Here is a 20,133-nt window from a genome sequence, read left to right as displayed (position 1 = left end):
TTTCGTTTGTTTGTTTTGTTGGGGTTTTCTTATTGTTGTTCTTGTTGTTTTGGTTTTGTTTTTACATGGTTTGCCCTTTGGAGAATGTAAAAACCAAAAGTGTTTTGATGCAGGGGGCAGAGTCCCAGGGCCCATGTTCTTCGTCACAGTAGGGCTGAAATAACCAGGATGAGCTGGACAATGACACTGGTCAGATCCATAGCAGGCCAACAGTTTTCCCTAAGAGGTTTTTCTTTCACATTTGTATGGGCTGAGGTGGCTCAGTCTCATCCTGATGGGTGTTTGTAGATAAGCTGGATGCACTCTTGTAGGGGTCTCTCAGCAGGCCCTTGATCTGTTTGTGTCCATGCCAAGGCAAGAGCTTTCTGTTGTGCCTTGTTATTCCTCAGTGCTTTGGCTCTTTGCTCAGCTCACCCTCCTGTGCTCACTGTCTGTATGTTCAGCTGTTTCAGGCCCTGCTTTAGTTTCCCCTGCATGGTCTCACTTTTGCAGGTTCTCTTTTGTCTGCCCATGGCCCAATAGCAGCAGTTGCCTCAGTCTGACCTTGCAGGCTGGCGTTGATTGCAGTGCTGCTGCTGCCCCTGGATCTGAGAAGTTCAAGCAGTTTCCTTGGTTCTTTGGAAAACCTTATCATGATGTCACTGATTTTTGAGCTGTGATTCTATTTACAAGAATGTAAAAAGCTCTCTGGTGCATTAGCTGTGCAACAAGTGGAGGCTGTTTCCTTATTCACAGGCTTAGGTTACTCTACTTAAAAGCAAATTACTTCTTTGAGCTTGTTCTGGATAAAACCTTGGGGTTTGCCCATGTCTATTTATTCCTGTTGAGCAGTGCAGGATATGCTGGCTTGTAGTTGTCATAGGAAACCTTTTCCTAAATCTGATGATTTGAAATACTGCAGACAATTTTTTTGTGTGCTGCAGGAAACGCTTTCCTAACTCTTAATATATGATCCATGTTCCAGACTTTTTGTGGATTCTATATATATATTAAATGGATTTTCTGCTTTGGTTAATATGGAGTGATGTGAGTTTTCTGGTTTCAGTTATTCACCTTTCCTCAAAGGCCAGCCAATTTTAAGGGGAAAAAATAAAATTATTAATTCTGAATAACTTGGCATTCACTTGCAAGACTGGAAAAAAAGGTTTGCAGGTAAAATCTTAGTTGTTTGCAGATTTGTTTGATATGTTAATGTTGTGTAATGAAACCTCCTAAAGTGGTGTCCATGATGTTTCTGATCAAAACCACTCATTCTAACTAGAACAAAACCAGTTTCAACATTTTTGATCTTTAGCTTTTTCTTTTTAGCAAACAGACTTCTTGAGTTTGGTTAGATAAATTTCTGATCTAAATGTCTTATTTTATACATTAGTTTTAAAGGATGATGGGGAAAGGTGATTTCCTAAGACTGTCAGGAACCTCAAAATAAATCATAGTTACATAGGAATTCAGTTCTACTAGAATTCTAAATCAGGAAGAAGAAACATTGGATGCTTCTTAGAACATCCTTAGTACTAGTTGGTGAAATAGTTTCAGAACTATAATATAGAAGAAGTGTTGGGAAGAATTAAGCAACTAGAACTAGAAAGTGGAAGTGTCCTTACCACACCATTCATTGTTCTTCCACAGAAACAGCAACATTTCCTAAAATTCTGATTAGTGTCCAGTTCAGAGGCAAGAAACAGCACAGTGATGTTCCTCTGGAGCTCTGTCTGTAACGCAGAAAAGCCACCAATCATCCTGGCAGGAAAGGGAAAAGCAGTTTTCAGCAGAGTTTGAAATTCAAGCCATCAATGTCGTGTTTTTCAGACTGAAGTGAAGAATGAATGCCATGTAGATACCAGCTACTGCAAACTTCAGCTCTTGTTCAAGCCTGGTTTTGTTGTAAGCCAGAGTAAGCATATTCTCAGTCATTGGTCATGCTTGAAGCAGACAAGCATTTTGACAATTTCTGCTCTCAAACAGAATTAATGGAATGTGGAAAAATTGTATTTTTGAGGAGCCTGCATGCCAGTACCTTCTCAGCCTTAGCACAATAATTAGTTTAATGTGGACATGCAAGTAGTTATGGATTGTAGAAGATAAAATCAGAAAACCATAAGAAAAAATAATTTCTTCAAAGTGATAACTCCTGAAAAAAACCCCACTGTAGCTGTTTTCATGGCTGAAGGTGTCTGAGCTACACAGTGGTGCAGGAATTTAAACTCATGGCACAGTGAAATATGCCTGTGTCTACAGGAATAAATCCTTCCAGCTCTAAATTAAATGAGTTTTTTCCAATTAATTATATTAAATTTATGCAATATATTATGATTATTATTGAGTTAATGTACATTTTAGGGTAGGTGGCTGTTTGGCAAAGTCTTTACTCTCTTCTTGCCCTAAGCTATGGAGGAAATACTACAGGGGATTCCAGATGTATGGTTTTCATTAAAGTTTCTGATGAGAGCTACTAATATATTTAACTGAACAAATAGAGAGGCCACCATCTGATGGGGTGAGTTTAAGAATTCATTGGCACTGGTTTCTGCTGTCTCTTCCCTTGAGTTTGCCGCTTGATTTGAGTAAGTTTTGTGAGAGCTTAATTTGCTTTGCCATGTGAATCTTCCAGTACTGACAATAGTGACATTGATGTAGATGGCTTAAAGGCAAAAAGGCTGCAGAATATGAAGTATTTGATCTATGGAAAGAAGATCACATCAGTATGTGCTTATCCTTACTTAATTTTTAGAGAAAACCTCGAAGTTTTGACTTCAATCTGGCTCAATAGAATGAGCCATTATCACCATTCAATTGACACACTTATCTCTTTATGACTGAAATGCTTGGAAGTCAGCTGTGAGAAAGTTAATTCTGTTAGGCCTTGCATAACCAAAATAAGAAGTGTTCTCTACACTGGAATACTCTACACAGTGTCTCATTTGGGGGTTAGTAAGTCAGATTTAGTGTAATTGTGACGTTCCAGTTTCAGGGTGTGCAGACACTTAGAAACCTTTAAAAGGACTGGTCTCAGAAACAGTGGGTTTGAACTTCAAGGATTTCCACCAAAGTCACAATATTCATGTAACCAGCTTTGGAAATACTCCCTTTTCTCTGAGAGCAGATTATAATATTGTCATAATCTTGTATTTACTGAAATTACACCTTAAAAAAAAATAGAGGTGTTGTTACAAGAGAAGATTTGGAGGATGGGTGTTTTTGTTGGGTCCTTTGCTGCATCTGGAAAAAGAACAAAGACCTCTTGAGATCATCTCTACTTCCTCAGATTAGTTGGTCTGTCTCTCCCTACAAACTTTGCTTCTGCTGTATCTGTATATGACATTTGCACTATCACTGCTGGGACTTAAAGATAAAATAACTCCTTGTAGTATTTTTTTTTTTTTTAATCAGATTTCTGACATGATGGTGTGGCCATTAGCTGACCCAACAGCTTAAAAAAAAAATGAAACACAAATCAGCCCCATCTCTTATTTCCTGTGAGCTCTGCAGGAAGTGTCTCAGAATGAAAGAAAAGCTATGAATTTGCCAGATAATGAGTCCGAATCTTGGTTCATGGTTCTTTCCTGTAGGCAAAATTAAGGGTTTCTTGTAAACTTAAAGGAAGTGGAGTAAAGGAGTTCATTTGTGTGATAGTGAGAGTAGCCAAATGATTGATTAGCTGTTGAGAGGAAAGCTGTGCTTTGGGCATTATTCTTTCCAGAGATACTAGAGGAGTGTGATGGGTGAGCTGGCAGGTGAGAACCCCCCAGCAGGGTGGGGGAGAGAATCAGAGGGGCAAATGCAAGCAAAACGTGGGTGCTGAGGTAAGGAGAGTTTAGTAACAGAGAAAAGAAAAAGAAACCAAAGAACTGATGTGAAGGCATCACTCACCACCTCCCACCCTTAGCCAATGGCCAGACAGCCTCTGAGTAATGGTTTGTTCTGACACACTACCACCACCCCCAGTTTTACTGCTCAATAACATGGAAAATCTCTTGGGTCACTGGGGGCAGCTGTCCTGGCTGTGGCCTCTCCCTCCTGCCCACTCCAACCTTCTCCTGGGGCAGAGAGAGAAGCAGGGAAGGCCTTGAGGCTGTGCAAGCACTGTCCAGCAATAGCCAAAGCACTGCTCTGTTATCAGCCCTGCTTTGGTCTCAGATCTAAAACACAGCTTTGGTCAGGCTGCTGTTAGTAAATTAGCTCCATCCCAGGCACACCTGGAACAACCAATGTTACCCCAAACAGGTGGGGAAGATACCAATATTTTGTAGAATTTACATGGCTCTTGTAATTTTCATTTAATAGAATGAAATCAGGCAAGAAGTTTTTTCTCTGTTTTGGAAAGAGGAGACCTGAAGTGATGCCTTAAATTTTAGCTTTGATATTTTCCAGATTCTGTACTGCATTAGTGTGTGACTCTGAACTTCATATAAAGTGTAAGCAAGTTCTCCTCACAGTTTAGTCAGACAAAACAATCATTTTCCAGCCTGAGAACCAAGGACACCATTGCAGCTTCAGGCTAAAAAGTATAAGCAACAGTGAATTGAGGAGAACAATCTGGGAGAATGGCACTTCATAACCTGAAGCTGAACCTGAAGCTTAACCCAAATATGTAAAAAGACCAAAATTTATAAAAGTGTGAAAACTCATGACTCAGAGTCCATATAGGGTGTAGCCTCAGCCAGGCTCTTGTACTGCCCAAGGTGTATCCTTTGAAGGCCTTTTAATAAATACCTATTTTATCCTTTAACACCATCTAGCCTCTGTTCTTGTTAGCCCCTGAAGGCATCAGAAGCAGCAAGATATCAAGAGGTTTGCTCAAAGCTGCATGTAATATCAAAAGATTGTGAGCTGAAGAAGCACAGAATCCTTGAGCTAAAAACACTGAAAACACTTTGGAAAAGAATGAGCAGTTTTCAAGATGTAATCTCTGATAATAACAGTATCAGAATTTGTTCATGACTCCTGCTAATAGAGAAAATTATGTTTACAATGCTCAGAAAACAAAATTTGTCTCTTTCCTGGGTTTACCCATGTATTAAGGTCAATCTGTACTAGAAGATTACATGTGAAAGGTATTTTCAGCCTTTCCTTTTCTCATCTTTATTAATAACACCTCCAGCCTCAGCAATATTCTCAGATATACATCTGCTGCTGAGCAATCTAAGCCAAATGGAACAAGTCTCTGCCAGAGCAGCACCTTGAGAATTTCCCAGCATGTCTGCATAACAGCTCCAGGATGGCTTTGCCACAAGGGAGCTGTGCTACCTGCCATGTCAGGTTTTCTGCAGCTCTGACAGAGCACATGACATTCAAAGTGCTGTTATCCCCAGGTGATCACTGTGTATTTATTCCTGCAGCAGCCTACACAGGGGATTGCTGCCCAAGAGGGCTCTAATTCCCTGGGGCAGAGGCAAATGGAATTGGGAATCTGATGTTCCTGTGCCTTGTGAGAGAACCATGGTGATGAAAGGGCTTTCCTGGCTGCTCTGTGTGGGAAGCATTTGAGTCTTGTGCCCTGTTGGAAAGAGGAGATGCTTTTGCATGGAGCAGAGGAGTGCTGGCCCTGCTTGTGCTGCAGTTTCAGTCTGGAGCTGCTCAGTGCTCCAAGGAATTTCATGAGCTGTTCCTCACTAACCCATAGATGCTCCTTGTCAGAGGAGTCAGCCTGGTGCTGATTTGGTTTATACCTGTCACGCTGGGGCTTTAGTCTTACCAAGAAACTTGGAGTCTTTGGGATCCATGAGGGCCATGAGATAATGGAGAAGGGCCCCCCTCTCTGCTCCTACCTTGTGTACACAGGTTTTTCCATGTAGAGAAATGAGTGATGTCCTTAATTCTGCTCAGCCTCTGACAGTGCCAGCCTTGCAGTGACTGTGCCCCTATGGCTTGCCCAGAGACTGGATAGGTTCAGCTAAAAACAACACGAGATGTGATAGAATGGGGAAGTGATACCTTTTTTCAAAGTGTAGCATGCTCAATGTGATGGTGAGTGGCAAAAGTGAATTATTACTGTTACTTCTGCAGGGTGATGCTGAGTAATTTGAGTGTCTGCCATTTATGGTTCTTGATTTCAAACTTGTGTGAGACGTGTCCTTCATTTTCCTGGCATGTGCCTCACTGCTTTTAAAGCAGTGTGATGTTATTTGATTTTGGCAGAAGATGGGAAGATGTGTGTGTGTGTGTGTGTGTGTGTGTGTAGCAACTGGTGTGGAGGCAAACAGGGAAATACCTGCACCATGTGTATTTGTTGGAAGTTGTGCCAGGGAAAGCTTAGGCTGGATTCTAGGAAATAATTCTTCACTAGAAGTTTTTTCAAGCACTGGAACAGGATGCCAGGGCAGTGGTGAAATCAGCATCTCTGGAGGTGTTTAAAAGATGTGTGGCTGGGGCACCTGGGGATGGGATTTAGTGATGGACTTGCCAATGCTGGGTTAACAGTTGGACTCAATGATCTTAAAGGTCTTTTCCAACCTAAACAATTCCATGGTTCTATGAAATATGTACTCTTGGCTGGTGGTGATCCAAAGTGTGATGTAGTTGGTTCACATGCAGAAATCATCCTGCTGCTTACATGACACAAATTGTTCAAAACCACTGTTTTTCTGTATTTTTGCATCTTCACTGAAGCAGAGAAAACCACCCAGCAACACTGTGGGAGGCTTGTAGTGATGGGGGTCATAACAAACATGGTTGGGAATGGGCCCCCTTCACACATCTTTTGCCTGTGGAATCAGGCTGGCAGATTATCCTGCTTCCCAGCATCCAGCTTCAAAACTGTACTTATGCACAGCCAGCCTTTGGTTCACATCCCAGTTTCTATGCAAGGAGCTTTTAATTTTCTGTATCTCAAGCATCATTGCATAAGTAACCTGTGATGGGTGGGCCAAGCAGCTCTGCAGCTGCTTTAGCTCAGGCCAGCCTTGCTCTGTGCCTGAGCACCACTGGGATCCTGGGACAGTGACCAGGGACCTTGTTGACCCTGGCCCTGCCTCACTGCTCCTCACCTGCCTCCCTAGGGACTCATCTAGGACATAGCCAGCTGTTGGGTGTCCCTGGTTCCTGCCCAGGGAGCTGCTCTGTGCTTCTGGAATGGCTCTTGCAGGACTTCCATGGGTAAGGATGCTGCCCCTGCCTGCCCTGCTGTTGTCCCCCTTGTTTTGTTAAGATATCCAGAATAACAGAACTACTACTTTGTATCCTCTAGATTTTTGTGTTAATAGCCTGAAGCACATAACACATGCCTTGGCACATGGGTTTGGGCATAGATCTCTTCTTTTCATCACTCTCCTCCTTCATAGGAGGCTGCTAGTGAGACTAGTTAGAAGAGCAAAAACCTTAGCTGAGTCCTGTGTGTATTGTCTGATCCTTGAGCCAGGGATCCCCTTACTGAGCTCTTGGAGATGCAGCTGTTCTACCCTGAAAAGACACCCAGGAGCTCGTTACCACACTGGATAGCAGAGATCAGAGTGCAGGAGGATACAAACTTCATAATGAAATAAATCCTCAAATCTCCATAAACAGCCTGCTTATCACAGTGTCTGAGCTGCTGCTAAAAGCACAGAATAACAAAAGGGACATTGGCTCTATTAGGGCATTAGCTCTATTTTATTTTCCCCAAGAAAAGCTAGGGTTATTTTACTTGCCACATGCCTGCTGGGTTTTTTTGTTTAAAGTCTGCCTGCTGCACTGTACTTGGAAGAAGTGAAAATTTAAATTTTGCCATAGGTTTGAAAATGGTTATCCTGTACATACTGAAAGGTTCAGCAACATTTATCATTGTCACTCTTCAGATGTTTCCATTTAAAATTCTAAAAGGTGGTGTCAAGCATCAACAAGCTTATGTCAGGAGGTCAGAATATTTGCAGTGACATCCTGCTGTGTACAGATCCTGGCATAAATGATGCCAGGCCGCCTTAGCAGACCTTTGTGAAGAACATCACTATACACACTTGACTTAAATATTCATCTCTGGGCCATGTTAATGTTTAGTTGAGTATCTCTTCTTGTTTGATGTTGATTTACACACAACAGTCAGACCATTTAATGGCACAACACTTCCTAGACACCTGGGAAAGTGAGGCATTTTAGAGCTCTAGAATGTGACATTGATTTCTTTCAATTTGCATAATTCTGAACATTGTTTCTGGTTGTATTATTTAACAAGGCACAGCAAGTACTCAAGTCTGTGTGCCAAACAAGCAAAAGCAGAAGTTGTAGCACTTTGCACCATCAGGTTTCAGTGCTCAGGACTGTCACGTTTCTTGTTCAAGAGGTCCCCAGTGCATTCCTCCATGTGTCAGCCAGGAAAGTGGTTGTCATGGCTGTATTTGGGGCTTTCTAAAATTTTCTTGCCACCAAAATAAATCTGACTGAATCTGGACTTAACCGTGTTAAATTTCTGAGAAAATTTTGTTATGGGTAAGGGCAGAGTCTGAAACTGAGACTTTGTCACGAGCTCGTGAAAATCTCTAGGATGCAGTTTGTGTGTCCTTCCCCTGTGTGTAACACTGCAAAGCAAGAGGAGTGGCTCCCCTGGGTGCTGTGCATGACTCTGCACTTGTGTGATTGCTTTACTGGGTGAGATGGTTGTGCATGTAAAAATAGCTCTGCTTACTCAGATGCACCTGATGCTGGCAGAAAAATACCACTGGATGGTAGAGCTGGAAGACCTTGTGCTTCTTTCCCATAACCAGCAGCAAACAGAAAGCAAGATTTTAGGGAAAGGGGAGATATTTTACAGCTCATTTTCAGCATTCTGGAGGGTTTTTTCAGCATTTGTTTTTTCAGCATTTTCTTTTTTCTTGTTCTTTTTCATGGGTTCAGTTATTTTTTAGGGCATGGATGAACCATCCATTTCTCATTCCTTTGCCAGGGTGATGCCACTCCTATGTTTCTGTAACTTGGAATCTTTGTGAAAACAAGTTCTTAATTTGTATTGCCCTTTATCTGTCCATCTGAGACATCTTTTATAGGCACTAACGTGCCCACTGGGGTCTTTGCAAGGACAGAAGATCCTGCTGCTCCAGTGTGTTATTTTGATATAAATACAGATTTTCCCTGAAGGCTAATTACAAGGCTTTTAAAAGACAAAAAACTTTTCCTATAAGAATTCTGGAGTAAGAACTTTTCTTGCCTGGTATTATAAAATGTTATATAGAAATGACATTACATATCACAGGAGCTGTTTATACATTGTTAGTTCACATTTGTGTGCATGTGTAGACACACACACAGAGCCAGTGCTGTACAGTCTTGGCAAATAGAGTACATATCTGATGCAACATGCTGGAGAAACCTAGACTGTGAAGTGACAAATTATATTCACTTGAGTCCCTCACTCTCTTTAGAGCAGTAATGAGGTTTTTTGGTTACTCTGGATCCTTGATTATTGAGCTGGGGCTGTGAGGTTTATTTTGTGTGTCTCACAATTCGACCCAAGGCAGTGTGTTTCAGTGTATTGATAATTATCTAATGTTTTTTCAAAGAGTCTTCTTACCAGAAGATTATGGATTGCACCCATTTACTTCAGAAATCCTGTGAGTCACAGCATCAGAAAGAAACTGAAACCAAAATCACTCCTCTAGCTAATGTATTTTTTATCAGTTTTAATTCTAGCAGTACCCAGATGGTTGGCTCACAGGTCAGAGCTCCAGATACTCTTGTAATGTTACTCAGGCACCATAGCTCAAAGTTCTAACGCCACATGGCCAAGATAAAAAGGTAACACTATGATCAGTTCCATTTTCTGGTTATGTTTCTTCATTGAAAAAACCCAAACAAAAACTCCACCCGAGAAAAACAAACCAAGAAGCACAAGAAGGTTACTACAGGGGTCAGCAGGGAAATGACTAGAGAAAAATCTTCAAAGTAAATTAGTCACAAGTAAGCAACCCTGTGGGGTCTATTTAGTTTCAGTCAACAGGATTTTAATATTTACAAGAGCATTTCTGTTGTGGTTCTTAGTGGAGAAAAGTTCTCAGTGTGCTTCAAGAAATGAAACCATCAGATTCTGGTAATGTATAGAATTGTTTTGAACCAATACCCTCTCAAAACATAAATTATTTCCATCTTTATTGCATCATAATACAGCTGTATAGAACCTGTAATACAAAGAGGTCCAAATCATACTTTACAGTAAGATTTGTTAACATTTTCCCATTACCAATTGTTCCTTTTCTCTGTTCTATTGTGATCTAAATGGGGGACTGTGACATGTTTGGTTTTCAGTAAAGTAAAAGGAAGTGCACACAGTGAGTTTACCAAATTCATCAGCCCAGGCTAATAAATTGATTTGCTTCTTCTTCATAGAAGCCACAATCTCACAAGAATTTTCTAATTCAGTACAAAAAGAGAAGAAAAATCCCTGTAGCCCAATTAACAAATGTATTAAGTAGAGCCCTTTCTAAAATATTGAATTAAGTGAACCATTTATCAGAACAGGCCCAATTACCAGGAAACTGTTGCAGATTTCATTTAACATTTATTAGAGATCAATAATTTTTCAAATTATTGATTTACATCTAATAAAAAATATAGGATGTTTATCTGGCTCAGATAAAGTACATTGTAATTTGCTATTCCTTAGCAGCAATGTTACCTAGAGTCTTTGTCTGCTTTTTTAACAGTTTACAGAGATAAGTCAGTATTCTTATTCCCCTTTTAGTGATAGGAAACTTTGAATGAAGAGGAACTAAGGGACAATTGAAAAATATAAGCAGAGAAAAAACCAGGTGTATTTATTATTAAATAAAGGAGTGCAAATAGAGAAATCTAATGGGGAGGAGGAGGTATCAGAAAGAACATGAGACAAAATGAAATCTGTTCTAATACCTGTACACTGTAAAGCTCTGTTTCATAAGCCAGTTCTGACATCATCACTCATTTTTCCACACTGCTGCCATGTGTTTTTCTCTAGAAAGAAGATAAAAGTGAATCAAAAATGCAAAGCCAGAAAGCTCTTTCAGACCAACAAGAGAATGTGCTCTTTCATAAGTTTCATCTGTGTCATCGTTTTCCCATAATGTGCGGTGCAGTTTGCACGCTGCCTCTCAGTTTCCTTCTGTGCTACCAGTAAAGCTGCTGTGGTTTTAGTAATGCTGCTTGCTGTGGCCAGTGGAGGGGAAAAACTGCAGCTTTTGTTCTAGAGAAGGAGGCAAATTCAATACCAGAGATTCAGTTCTTCCTCTCACAGATTTTTTCTTATGTCACTTCAAATAAGCCTGACCCCTGCTTCAGAGTCAGCTAACTTAAACTTGACATGGCAAGGCCTTTGGAACCAAGTTTATCATTCATCTGAATTTACTGACAGCATGAATGTGATGCCCTTTCCCACAAATGTTCATATTTTCTGCTTCTGTCCTGAAGTCTTCCATTTTTATCTCTCAGCCAATTCCCTTCTATTGTTATGGTAGTATCAAATGTGTTGGTGTGTGTTCAGATTTGGAATTGATTTTTTTTTAAAAGAATGGGAAAAAAATGTCCATCTGACTGCTGTGGTCCAACAGATTATGAAGGTCAAACAGAAGGTGTGAACTGATGCTGTTAAAAAAGAATTCAGCTGCTGTTCCTCACTTCCACTACAATACTGGACACTTCAGTGGAGCAGTGCCTTGAAATTGGCAGACACTGGAAATCTTCATTTCTGAGCAGAATCTATGATATCTTTGATAAAATGTCCTGTATAATAGATTGACATTGAAGAGATATATCAGATCTTTTCCATATTTTTAGTAGGTTTGTTGCTTTTCTTGTTTGGTGTCATGGAAATGGATGGTAGCAGAGGGAAACAGTGGAAAATTTGACTGTTCTACTCCCTTTTCACAGCATTTCCCCATTCTTTGGTGTTGGAAACCTGGATATATTATATCACTGATTTCCTTCCTGATCTTAGAGACATTTTAGGCTTTGTCCAGGTTGTCAGGTATCTATATTCAGTGGACTCAATTTTTTGACTCCTGTTTTTGTGGAGAACTGCCATCCCCAACAAAAGCACAGCTATTTTGGATCTTCTGCTCAACAATAACTTGATCTTGTCACCTTTACATGTGCAGTGGTTCCTCTGTGGTTCAGAGTGGTCCTGGGCACCACCCTCATATACCAATACCACCTCATCAATATAACTCAGGAAGTGATAGGCAGAAATTCCTTCCAAAATAAATTGACAAAATGTGGAGAATGAAAGGATAAAATCAATATCATTCCTTCTTTTAGATCAATCTTTTCCTTGTGCATGGCTGAATGCTGCTTAGGCTTTCCATCCATTACACTCTCACTATTTAATCCTACAAAGAGAAGCACGTCACTGAGGTCTTGGCTGGTATTGATGATCTACCCAGTCCAGAGCTACAGAGGGCTGTGTTTTGCTCTGCTGAAGGACATGTGGATCCCTCAGCCCTGCAAACAGACCCTGCTCCTGTATAATTCTGCTTCTTCCCCCAGCTGGGAGCGCTGGTGGTTCCTGGTGGCCCCTCTGCAGCCCACGTGCCACACTCAGCTGTGCCTCAGGGGACAGCCAGGACAGCAGGAGCTGGCACAGGCTGGCTCCTGCATGCATCCAAATCACTCTGTGCTGTTCACAACATAACATAATATTTCCTGTAGCTAAAGTTACAAGATTATCAGGCCATGGTATTTGTGCTGGTACTGTTTAGACAGATGAAATTATAGTTCTGTTACCTTGAATAGAGAAAAGGGGAAGTAAAAGCAGAGGAGGATTAAGTGTATATTTGCAGATTGTTTCTTCTACACTTTCTTTTCTACTTAAATTGCCCATATATTAAATTTATCTCGGCAGACTGCTCTAGAATAACCCTATTTTGGACAACAAGTTCTCTGTTCTTTTCCCACACTTGTGCAGAAGAATACTGGGGAAAAATGCCAAGTTTGTGAACTGGAAGCTCATGTAAACACATGTTTACATGTGAACACAAGTTCATCATGAATGCATACACATGTATGCATAGAAAATTGATATGTGTATATATTTATATACATATGTTTTGTGTATACACATGGGTCTACACAATGTATATTTGTTTATATATATATATATATATATACAAGACAGTGATTGGACCACATATTTTCCCATTTTTCCTTTCCAGTATGAGACTTTGGGAAAAGTAAAAAATATAGCATTTGGAAAAATAGAAAGCAGGTGAAAATCAACACAGAAAAACTGACAAGACCAGTATTTCCCCATGCTTCTAATCTTATCTGCTCTAATTGATATTGAAATCCTTATTTCACAGCCAGCCAATGATCTTTTCTTTCCTTCTTGCCAGTCCCACACATTCCTGTAGCCTGACTGCAGTATAAAAAAATTATAATGACTTGGTAATAAATAAATACCACTTGCTTATCTGTCTTGGAAAGAGCAGTGGCTGCAGCTGGAGGGAAAGGGAGGTCACACAGCAGGTTCTGTGCTGAGAGGTGAGGTTGGCAGCAGGCTCCATCAAACCTCCCCCTTATTATGAGCTTGCCTAAGTCCATAATTGACCTTTCAGTCTTCTGGCTTGGGAACCTTTTCTGGGGCTTATTTTAAACAGCAAAACTAGAATTTTGCTGTTTCCATGGTTCTTTACACTGGCAAAATGCAAGGTTGAGACCTACAGGCCAAGACATGGGGGGGAAGGAGGGAAGGAGGAAGGATAGGAGGGAAGGGAAGGGAAGGGAAGGGAAGGGAAGGGAAGGGAAGGGAAGGGAAGGGAAGGGAAGGGAAGGGAAGGGAAGGGAAGGGAAGGGAAGGGAAGGGAAGGGAAGGGAAGGGAAGGGAAGGGAAGGGAAGGGAAGGGAAGGGAAGGGAAGGGAAGGGAAGGGAGAGCTGCTGTGCTGGGCTGCACCTGAAGCTGCCAGAGTGTTTTGATTCAGGGTGAGAACCACACGGGGGATGTGTAAAGCAAGGCTCACACCTGATTTGTGCCATTGTCCCGGCTCTCCCAGAGCACAGCTGCCCCCTCCCTGCTGTGTGTGTCACATCCAGCAGCAGAGCCTTCACCGCTGGGATGTCCCTTCCCCGCTCCCTTCCAGCAGAACGCAGCCGTGTCCCAGCCAGCCTTGTCACACTGCTTTGCACAAGCATTCTAGAGCTGCTGGGGAGGGCTAAGGCCGAGCAGCTGGGGGCTAAAGCCAAAACGAGCAGGGTCTGGGTACTGTCTGTACACAGGGCTCAGGTACTGTCCGTACACAGGGCTCAGGCACTGTCTGTACACAGGGCTCAGGTACTGTCTGTACACAGGGTTCAGGTACTGTCTGTACACAGGGTTCGGGTACTGTCTGTACACAGGGCTCAGGTACTGTCAGTACACAGGGCTCAGGTACTGTCTGTACACAGGGTTCAGGTACTGTCTGTACACAGGGCTCAGGTACTGTCTGTACACAGGGTTCGGGTACTGTCTGTACACAGGGTCTGGGTACTGTCTGTGCACAGGGCTCGGGTACTGTCTGTACACAGGGCTCAGGTACTGTCTGTGCACAGGGCTCAGGTACTGTCTGTACACAGGGTTCGGGTACTGTCTGTACACAGGGCTCGGGTACTGTCTGTGCACAGGGCTCAGGTACTGTCTGTACACAGGGTTCGGGTACTGTCTGTACACAGGGCTCAGGTACTGTCAGTACACAGGGCTCAGGTACTGTCTGTACACAGGGCTCAGGTACTGTCTGTACACAGGGTTCGGGTACTGTCTGTACACAGGGCTCAGGTACTGTCTGTACACAGAGGCTGCAGGTGCTGGAGGTGCAGGGGATGCTGCGCTCCCGCCGCGGTCTCTGCCTGACCTCTTCGGCAGCGCCGGGGTTTGAGGGTGAAACCCTTCCCTGCCGACCTGGCTGGCTGAGCTACAGAGAGCAGAAATCCTTCTGGGGAAGCCCAGGCTGTGGAGGAACCTCTGCTCTGGGAGCCTTCGTTGCCCTCTAGTGACAGCGGGGGCAGTGACAGCGATGCTCCTCTGGCGGCAGCGCAGCGAGGAATAGAAATGTAGAAATCTGTCGGGTTTTCTGTGGTTGAAATGGCTCCTGAGGAATTAAAAAGTCTTTTTTTTCATAGCCCCGCGACCGAAGAAGAAGTCGAGATTCCTCGGCTCTGGTTTTCAAGGTTATTTTCTCTAATCTATTACATTCCTTCTCTGACCTGCTGAGATGTGTCTGGCAGGTCGGGTTGTGGCACACTGCCCGCCCTCGGGGTGCTGTTAGCTATTAATACTAAAAACCACGTGTACTTTATTTACAATAATTTTCCAATACCTGTGGATGCCATGGGACAGAGAGAGAGAAACAGCAAGCATTTCTCACAGCGGCTTGTGAGAAGTTTTAGGGAGCTGGAAAGATGTGATAACTTGTTGAGTATAAACAATTTGCAGGTGGTATTTTCTACTTTATTTTTCTACTCCTCTCAAGGACAGCGCGTGAGAAGGGTGTTTCTGTTAGTTAGCCAATAGAACAGAATCTATCATACCACTCTATAAAAACCACACGGTTCTTTTGAATGAAGCCTTCTTTGCCTTTGCTACGATCCTGCCTCTCGCCTGTTCCTGCCCCGACCCCGGCACAAGAGTGACAAATACCCATCACCTATGTTAGACAGCTTGTCTCTACTCTAAACCAATCTAGAAGTGTCAGCATCACAGCAGAAGATGGAGGACAAGAAGAAGAAGAAGGACAGGACACACTTAGATTCCTCCTTTTTGCCTCTTGAACCCCCATTCTAAATCCCCAAAAGTCTGTGACAAATTAACTATCATTTCACTCAAACTCTTGTGGCTTTAGATCTTCACACAAAGTTGGTAGTTGTTTCCATGGGCTAAAATTGAAGGCACAGGTGATTTTTACTCCGTGCCAAGGTCTCTGAGCCCCCTGCCAGGGTCTCAAGTCATCCAGGGCAGCCAGAAGAATGTCCTGGGTTCTGACAGAAATCGTTAAACATATGCTGTTAACAGCACATTAACATGTGCTGTTAACCTGTCCTGGGTTCTGACAGAAATCTTTAAACGTGTGCTGTTAACCCTCAGGGCTTCTCTAGTGTTCATCAATGAGATTTTGTAATAAGCTTTTATATCAGTGTCATTAATTTATTAGCTCTTTAGGAGGGATACCTGTTTTTGCATGGATGACAGCCTGTTTTGTTATCTCTAAATATTTACAATATTCTTGCTGAAATAATAAATAATGGAATGGCAATGACTTCACTGTTAAGAATTCTGTTGTGCTGGCTGATACAGGTGAGTTGCTGAGATCAGCTGTGATTGGAATTCCCATTATCCTCTTCCCCCCTTAGAAATGCTTCATAAATACAGTTTTCCCAGCACACTGATAAGAGCCTGGGTGTAAGCAAATTATAATCACAGAAGGAGTAAAAAAATGTGGTTGATGATACAATGTTATCTGAATTTCTGAAATATTGCCACCTTTACCCCTGGTTTGGGTGGTAGTTTTACACACTATACCTACACCAGCCCTAGGGCTGATTTCTGTGTCTTACAAATCACAGGCCTCAGTTTAAGACAAACCTTTTAAATTAATTTATTTATATAATATTTATTCTTGCTTATTTGCAGGTTTTATTTTGTATGATGAAGGAATAGGCTCATATTCACTGGATTTTCTGTGTCATCTGTAGCTTCTGCTTTTAAGTGGCATGTAACCCTGGTACTCAGCTGTGTGTGCCACATGTTCTGCCAGGAGCTCAGTCCCTGGTTGTGCTCCTTGGCCCTGAATCTCTCAGGATAAGACACTCATAACTCTGTATTGTTGCTGAGGAGTGCTGACCTGCTGTGCTCTGCTGTGAGTGAAACTGATCACCTGCTGAGTGAGGCAGAGTCAAACTTTTGGCAAGAGTGAGGCGTGCAGCACCAGGAGCTTCTGTGCCACCAGTATGTGTGCCACCCAAAAGCTGCTCATGTCTTTTGGCCTAGAAGAGGGGAATGCAACTCCTTTTAGAGGCTCCTTCAATAGAAAATTAGCCCATAAATATTGGGAGGCCCTTGGTCCTTATATTTTAATTGCAGATTATGTACAGGGCAGGAAAAACACTTACAAGAAGATATTTCCTGCTTTATTCTGCTAGGAATAATTCCTTGTCTGAAACGCCTTGAATTCCTTCTTAAAATGCTGATCTCAGTCAGAGTTTCACACCTTGCATCAAAAATCTTTTTGTTGCCTTTCTCAGGCTTCAGAATATTTACTTTTACATTATCATTAAGCCAACTCACATGAAAAAATTGTCAGTTCCTGATGAGTCACAATCATCAGTACAGTGCTTCCCACCCTGACTGTGGCCACAGGAGTCATTACCACAAACCCTGCAGTTATTTGTGGTGTCCATTTCTTAGAACAGTGTCCCTTCACCCTTGTGGTGGTGTTTGACTGGTGAGAAGTAATCACCCAAGTACAGAGCTCCTTACAGATCATTCTGTGTGTCTGTGGAGATGCTGAAATGCCACTTCAAAGGGTTATGGGCACACAGCCCTGGCTTAGCCAATATTTACTTGTACAGCAATATCTGTATATGCCAATGCTGTAAAGTCCTGGGGCTCAGCATCTGCTAATGTGATTCTGCCTGTGGGATTGGCAGCAAGATTTTGTGCTTGTCCCAGTCACAGTGACAGCAAGCTCCACCTTGTCCCTGGTGATGCACAGCCCTTCCTGGGGCTGCCTGAGGAGTGCTCTTCCTTTCACCCACCTCCCCCAGGCTGACAGGGATGTGAGTGCACATCCCTGGAGCTCCTGCAGAGTTCTCAGGTCTCAGGATGCATGAACCTGCTTGAGCTCTAGACCATGAAAATTATGGGCTGTACATTTTTCACTGCATCAAAAGATAACACGTACAGGTGCTGATAGATGCATCAACCTGATTAATTGCATGGTGGATTTTAAAAATGGGCTGCTACAGAATTCCTGTCTGTCTGTGAAGGAGCCGTTGATCTCTGGATCATGCATTCAGAATTAAAATCATCTGACAGCAATTTATCTCACAGCTGTCCTGAATATGTTGGCTCAAATTTAGTTTTGTTCTTCTAATAAAGATGAAAAAAACAAATTACAAAAGGGCAGATATTTTTCATGGTCTTAGAAGAGACAGCAGTACTAAACTTTATACAGAACAAAAGAGAACAGAAATTCCACATTATCATGTGAGGGTAATGGGGTTTAGAGCAGTACAAATCTTTTCCCCTGCATGTAGTAACTAAAGCTCTTGCTGTTCATAGAACAGAATGTTCAGCAATGTTGCTTCAAATCCTGTAGTGCAATAGGTGCAAGGAGTAGGATGTGCTTTGTTTCCAGGCAAAATCAGAAATTTATCTCCCACATTCACCATATCTCAATAGAGTGAGAAATTCTGTAAAGTCCCTTGTCCATTTCCTTCTGCTTTGTCACTCCTGATTAAACTTCCCAATTCTTGATGTATTTATACTACTGTATAAATACAAGAGTATACATAATGGCAGTGATATTTGCTGTCAAACATTTTCATTGTAGGCATCAGAAAGCTTCCTAGTCATCAGCAGATTAAAGGCTGCAAGTGTGAAACAGGTGTGGCTTGGTTTACATATGCCTTTTGCATTTTGTTAAATAGACAAGTGACAGAACCAGAAGGGAAATTTAGAAGTCAAGACTCATTCTAAACCTTCTTTTAGAGTAATCCAATTTACATAATATATAAACATAAAGTAATTCAGCAGCTTGACCCCAAAGGTAGGAGCTCTGATCTCTTAATTATAACCTGGAGCACTTTGCATATGTCAGTTAAAGTTTCCAGGTCTCATTTTCCTGGTTTGTCAAGTAGGGAAAATAGTAATTACCCTCCTCGTAGGGTTCTTAATCCCTTTTAAGGACTTTTAAGCACTATAAAAAAGAAAGAATCCCCTGTGATGGCATTCCTAGTAGCTGTGTGGTTCGACTGTCTGCAGCCTGGAGGGCTTGACTGGTTACCAGGGGTGTAATAATGAGGGTTTCAGCCACATCTTGATGAGCTGTTATTACTCAGGACACATCTTTAGCCTGCTGCTGTGTTATGAGAACTGCTGCCTTCACCACTGAGAGTTGTGCAACTTCCTTCTGGCTTCTAAAGTTGTTGTTTCCAAGGAATTCCTTTCTTCTGGTAACTGGTAATGGTTTCTCAGGCAACAAGTCCAAATGCTGGTGACTGTTTCACCTCATCCTGTTTTATTTTAATGTTAATGACACAACAGAAACAGACCACATCATCTTCTTCTTTCCTTCCAGGACTTTTGTATATAAAGCTCTTTTCTCAGTTTAAAGTGTGGGTGCTTGCTGGAATCAAATGAAAACCAAGAAGTGTCATCCATTGCTCAGTTCTTCCTAAAGGAAAGATGGAAGAAATATCTGTGGGCTGGAGGAAGAAGAGGGGAGCTAAGGCCAGCCCTGCTCTGGCCAGGACCAAAGAGCAAACAGGGCAGATGCTGGGGTGTGTAGGAAAGGTATCATATCATTTTTTTGGTAACAGTGTTACTCCTTACATCAAAAAACCTCAAAGATTGATGTTCTCAAAAAAAGGGAGAAAAATTTCACTCATGTTCATGTGTTCCTCTTAGCTCACCCCCTCAGATACTCAAATACAATGTATAATCCTGCTCACAGCAAACCTTGTAGTAGACACCTTTTCAAAAAGAAAGAAAGAGTAGCATTTGCATTCCTTAAAAGAAGTAATGGCAAATAAATACTGTAGGCAAAGGTGGTTTGATAATATGGGAGCCAGGGTGGTAAAGCAAGGCTTGATCTCCTCTTGCAGTGTCCTAGAGTGGAAAATTGATTTTTCATGCTGTCCACAGAAAGGTTTATCCTGAGTGTGGACATGCTCAGCTGATGGGTTGAGAGTATTCAATGTAATTATTTAATCTAACAATCTAGTTACCAGTCACCAGTTTACAATCAATCAATCAATCAATCAGTCACTCAATTTGCTATTTATTTGCTGTCAATCAATCATCAATTTGCTATTCATTGGTTCAGCAAACAATACTAATTTTTTAATTAGCTCAACTGCTAAGTGGTGTTTCTCTGAATGGGACCTTTTAACCCTTGTGACGCCTCGAGAAGTACAAAGTGCAGGAAAGCCCAGGGGAACAATGCGCTTGTGCCCTGTGGTTTCCCCCACCTCCAGCTGCCCGCTGGGGCGGTGCAGGGGGCGGCGGGGCA

The sequence above is a fragment of the Molothrus aeneus genome, chromosome 4 (assembly GCF_037042795.1).
Source record: "Molothrus aeneus isolate 106 chromosome 4, BPBGC_Maene_1.0, whole genome shotgun sequence".
NCBI classification, from domain to species: domain Eukaryota; kingdom Metazoa; phylum Chordata; class Aves; order Passeriformes; family Icteridae; genus Molothrus; species Molothrus aeneus.
Note: the sequence above shows the minus strand (reverse complement) of the source record.